Genomic DNA, 5,866 nt, shown 5'->3' on the forward strand with positions numbered 1-5,866 from the left:
TCTACAATCTGAGGTGCAGGATCTCAGGATAAATCCTGAGGGGATTTCACTGACCTTATCAGACCCGAAAGCTACAACTCTTGTTGCATAGGTCCTGTTTTACCTTAGTCTTAACCATCCAGCAGAAAAGTATAAAAACTTTTAAAGGATAATTTCTTGCATAACAAAAATCCTATTATTACATTTAACAAATTGAGTTAATATTTAGTCTATTTAAAACATTGGATATATTAATGTTGGATATAGTTACTCATTAAGAGTAAACACTTTAACTACCCAGTTTTTAATTTCAAGTGAGTGAAGTCCTGTGATATGTATTCTTTTATGTCTAACTTCTTTAAATCAGCCTGTGTCAGTGAGTTGTGTATGGTGTCAGGATTGTTTTGGGCCCTTGAGGGCAATAATGTCCCAGCTGTGGATGCTGAATGTCCCTAACTTGAGCTGCTTGTTGTGAACTGATTCATGCTGCTGGGAATGTGGGCAGTAGTCACACCTTCAAGGGCGTGTACCATTGTCACCACAGGCAGCTAAGCCATTTGTCCTTTTGGTTCAGCAGATTCTGGGAACTCCAGGAGATGGCAGGAGACTCTATCCCTTGGTAAGCCCCAGCTACAGTCCCACAACCTTCTGGAACAAACTAGGTCCTTACCTACAAATAGCTATTCACTGTGTGGGGCAGCTGCTATGAATTGGCTTTATTGAATGTAATGACCACTGTCTAGGTTTCTTTTAATTGAACAAATGAACTTTGAGAGCTACTGTCAGTTTCTTAGACTAACACACAGATCAGATTTGTATTTCTCTTTGTGGGTTATACTGGAGTCTGACTTTTTATATCTGGAGGCAACTTTTCATGGGTGATGTGTTCTAATCCTCTGCATTAACTGGTGTATAATGAGGTTTTGCCAGAGAAGTAGAAGAAAGAGAGGGAGTGAGGCAGGGAGGAAAAGAGGACAGGGGAGAGAGAAAGAGAGGGAGAGCAAGAGCAAGAGCGAGAAGGAGCAAGCAAGAGAGAGCAAGAGCGATCAAGGCAAGTTGGAGACCCAAGAGAGTTGATAGTGCTGTTCTAATGCAAAGATCACCTTAAGAACACCCTTTTTGGGGCTGGGGAGCTAAATCGGTAGAATAAATGCTAGCCTGGCAAGTGCAAGGGCCTAAGTTCAACCCCTGTTTCCACCAAAAAAAAAACCAAAAAAACAAAAAACAAGGAGAAAAACAAAACTCTTTTTTTTTTTTTTTTTTTTTCTATCTGGGCCTTCCCTTGATGCGCTAAGGTGCCCCAGTTAGGGAAGGCCACCTATTTTCTTCAGTCTATAAAATAATGCAAATCTCCCTCAGAGAAACACCTGCAATAATGTTTAAGTAAGTGTCTAGGCATGTTTCGCCCAGTTAACTTAGGAATTTAACTTTTATTGTGATTCTGCAACTGAACGTATCAGAGTTTGACATGTAATGAGCTCTGCAGTTATAAGCTCAGAGCTTTTGCTGGGCTGATAAAGCTTCTCCATTTTCTTACTTCGATTTGACCTGAGAAATGTTATACTTGAAATTGTCATTTTCTTTCTTCACATTCTCTACTGCAAGTGGAAAGCCTTTCCCAGTTTCAGGCTTAGCAGTGGGCTACAGTACTGTCCCAGGCTATGTCACCACTTTGTCTTGCAGTATCACCTCTTGCCACAGATTTCCTACCCCTTCTTAAAGCAGAAGAAGGGCTTGAAGTGCTGTTCTTTGTCATCATTCCATCTCCCTCTGCACTCTGTAGAAAAGAGCTCTGATTTTAAATAATTCAAGCAGAAAGGAATATTTTGCTTAGGTGCTTACATAATTATTGTGAGTCCTGAGGAGTGAAAGAGAGCAGGCTTTGTTCATATTTTTCCCAGCTTGCCATGCTACTGGAAACTAAAGCATGGCCACAGCTTCTTGTGGCTCCAGTCTTGGACAGAAATATGAAACCCAACCGGTCATGGTGATAGCTACTGTCTGTGAAGCTGTGTGACACCCCCACTGGAAAATTGTTAAGGAAAACTTTTAAGGAAAATTTTTCTTCGACTTTGCAAAACTCATGTGAGTGAGCCTTCTTGGCAGAGCCCAGGGTCCCGGGAATGTGTTTGCCGGGACTTCAGCTCTTATACAGGGAGCACGGAGAGCTGATGCTAACTGCCAACCATCTCTCTACAGGAAAAGTCGCCTGGGTCCTGAGAGTTATTGGAGCGAGAAAGTACATAAAATATGCTTACAGTTATTGGGACATGATTAAACTCAATAATAACAAAAGTTAAGAGTTATACCCTTTATGTATTTATTCAGTCCTATCAGCATCTAAATACTTTTTTGATCAGCCCTACTCATCATGTATTTAAACATGTGCTGGCAATGTATTTTAGCTAATCAAAAATTTTGCAGCATTTTAGAAAATAATTCATATTAAGAATGATAAAATACCTATACCCTAGAATGGCTCTGGAGAACAGCTTCACATAGAGATGACAACATTCTTTTGTGTTACTCATTACTGAGACACAACAAATTAAAGAGGCAGCATTAAGGGATAGATTAGTTCAATAGTATCATACCCTACATGATATTATTACATTGAATCGTATGTGCTATTTAAAAAAATATTTTTAGTTTACTTTTTGTACAAATACATACGTTAAAATGCCAAGTGAAAAAAATGTAAGCGTATGTGTGTGCCTGTGTGTCTCAGTTACTGTTCTCTCCTTGCTGGGACAAATACCTGCCTCCCAAAATAAAGGAAGGAAAGGTTTTAGCTCACAGTTAGTGGAGGTTTCAGTCCATGCTCAGCGGACTCTAAGGCAGAGTGGCACATGACAGAGAACAGTCATTCATGGTGGTGGCAAAGAGCAAGAAAGCAAGAGCAAATGGGAGTAATGGCAACAGAAAGCAAGTCTTTCTCCTTCATGTCACAATCAGGCTATTCGGCCCCAGCCTGGGTGTAGCACTCACACCTGTAATCCTAGCAGCACTCACACCCATAATCCCAGTGGATTATGAGTTAATCACAAATTCTAAAAGTCTACTCCACCACGACTGCATGAGGCTTTGGGGGTAAAACTAGACACAAACCATAACGTTCCACCCCTGAACCCCCAAAGTTTCATGCACATCACTTTGTGCAAAAGGCATTTTAGCCTATGTTAAGAGTTGCTAATGTCCTACAGTTTCAGCATCGCTGAAAAGTCCAAGTCCCAAGTCTTCTCCAAGACATAAAGGCAAACTCTTAGCTGTGAGCTCCTGTACAAATGAAAAGTTAAACACTTGCAACATTCAGTGGCACAAGACAAACATTACTATTCCAAAAGGTACACACAGCATGGGAATACAAAGCATTGGGACCAACACAAGTCTAAAATCCAGCAGGGCCAACATTAAATCCATGTGGAACATCAAATTACTACAAAATTGGTTATTCCAATTATAATTTTTATTTATTTTCTAAGACTATTTTTTATTAAAGAATACAAGAATAAAAAAACCATTAGAAGTGATACAAAATTTCATCAAAGTAATAGGAAGTCAACAATGGTTGTTGCATTACATAATGTTATCTTCAAATTAGTTGTTTAGGTTACCAAATATAAACCTGCAAAATTTATTTTAAAAAGTTATAGGAAATTAAAAAGAAAATAAATAAAACATTTTAAGCATTAACTGCTCCTTTCACTAGATCAGCAGGAATTATCAACATAATTCTCCAAACTATCCTACACATGTACATAAATGTATTTCTCCCTTCTTTCTTTTGTCCTTTTCTTCATTCCAGTTTTTCCTTCCCACTAAACAGATTCATTCCCTTTCACAATATCTATTGTATCTTTCAGATTTTATTTACTCTTTCAGATTCTCATACTAGAGACATGATACAGTGTTTGCACATGTGATCTGATGTATTTCAATTACCAATACAGTCTTTTTATTTTTGTATTTTAGGGAAGGGTCTACAGGGTGTTCAGGATCTCACTACTAGATTGAACTTGTGGTGATCTGCCTGTTTATAGCCTCCGAACAGCTGGATTACAGGCACGCGCCACCAAGCCCAGTTTCAGTGGGCCCTGGGGGCAGGGCTGGCACCGCAGGCCCGGATTGAACCCCCGGCCCCAGCGTTTCTGTGTAGGTGCTTTAATCTGCTGAGCTATTTGGCTGGCCTTTACCAATACAGTCTTTAGTTGCATGCATTTACCAATAAAAGCCTCAACTTTATAGTTAAGTAGTACTCCATTGTTTAAAAATACCACATATTTTTTGTCCATTCCTCAGTTGATGGGTGTTTGGGTTGTTCCCAAGATTTAACTATGACAAATTAATATTTTTTAAAATCATTTCTCAGTTTTGAAGTTTGCATCTTGATACTTCCACCTATGTATATAAGCCAAACAATCTCCTTATTTTTCTAGTATCTTCATCCTACATCCAGGTTGCTTCTTCTGTCCCCCCTATGCCAGTTTTCTTTCTCCCTCCTTGTTTGTCTCAGCTGTTCTCATCCACAGTTTCCTCTTCCTTCTCTCCAGCCATCCATGTGCACCAAAGACCTCCAACATCTGGATCTGAACTTGCCCTTTCTAAAGTATGGCTGGCTTGTCAGAGACATTGACAAAGGAGCAGAGGAACCTCCGCAGCTGCTTTCCAAGGATCCGATGTTCTGGAGATTGCCAAAATGTTTTGGAGTTTTTAACTGAACCTAAGAAAAGTCCAAAATAGATTGGAGACTGTAAAAACAGAAGCGGCAGTGCAAGGGATCCAGTGCCAATGCATCAACAAAAAGACAGCTAGAGTTAGTGGAAGGAAATCTTCCTGTTTTTGTGTTTCCCACGGAGCTCATATTTTATGCAGATGATCAGCCAACACATAAGCAAGTGTTGACTGTACAATCCCTATGAATTTGCCTTGAAGTTCAAAGTTTTGTGTACTACTCCAAATAAGCATGTTGTCGTTGACGCTGCAGGTGTGGTAAAGCCTCAGTGTTGTGTGGATATTGTGATTTGTCATAGATATGTTCGGTCCTGTCACTATGGTATAATTGACAAATTCCGTCTCCCAAGTTTCCGAGCAAAGCCAGAGGAAGGCTTTAGGAAGGAAAGAGGTTGTTACTACTCTTCTCCCATCTGCAAAAGAACAGCAGAAGGAAGAAGAGGAAAAAAGAATATAGGAACATTTAGCTGAAAGTTTATTTTTTGAGCAGTCATTTCAACCAGAGAGCAAAACTGTCCCGTCAGGACCTAGTTTACTAACGGTCTTCCTGGGAGTGGTGTGCATTGCAACCCTGATGCTACCTACGCTGGGGGACATGGAATCGCTAGTGCCTCTCTACCTCCTCTTAAGTGTGAATCAAAAATTAGTGGCTGCTTATGTCTTAGGTCTTATCACAATGGCTATACTAAGAACATGAGCACAGATTTCCACTGACTTCTGAAGTAAATTTATCTTATATATGAATGTGGACTGCCTTTCTCTGTTTCACTCCATTAGCATGCTACAAACTATTGAATAATCTCAAATAACTGTAAATGTGTAACATATTTTAAATTACCCTATAATTTTATTTGAAGGACTCTAGCACATTGTTACAGACAGCAAGGATGCTTCTGAGTGACAGGAAACTATTTGATGAAATTCTTCTTATATCTATACATATGGTACAAAAGACTTTAATTGAAATTTTTGTTATTTTCTCATCTTTTTTTTAAATTCACTTCGATTTGATAAGGATAATGGGTCCTTTCAAGTTAAGGGCCTCAAAGAGCAAACTGACCAGCCTGAAAATCGAATTACATTTATTTCCTAGCTGTAAACATCAATATAACTGTGTGAATTGTACTTTGCCCTTTATCATCATCAAGAGTTGCTA

General features: G+C 39.2%; 1 pseudogene; it reads left to right on the top strand.

Moving 5' to 3' along the window:
* LOC101577214 overlaps positions 1 to 5,465 on the top strand; it is a 7,516-nt pseudogene extending 2,051 nt beyond the window's left edge.
* Positions 5,466 to 5,866: the final 401 nt, after the last annotated feature.

Source organism: Octodon degus, unplaced genomic scaffold, assembly GCF_000260255.1.
Source record: "Octodon degus isolate 3935 unplaced genomic scaffold, OctDeg1.0 scaffold00003, whole genome shotgun sequence".
NCBI lineage: Eukaryota > Metazoa > Chordata > Mammalia > Rodentia > Octodontidae > Octodon > Octodon degus.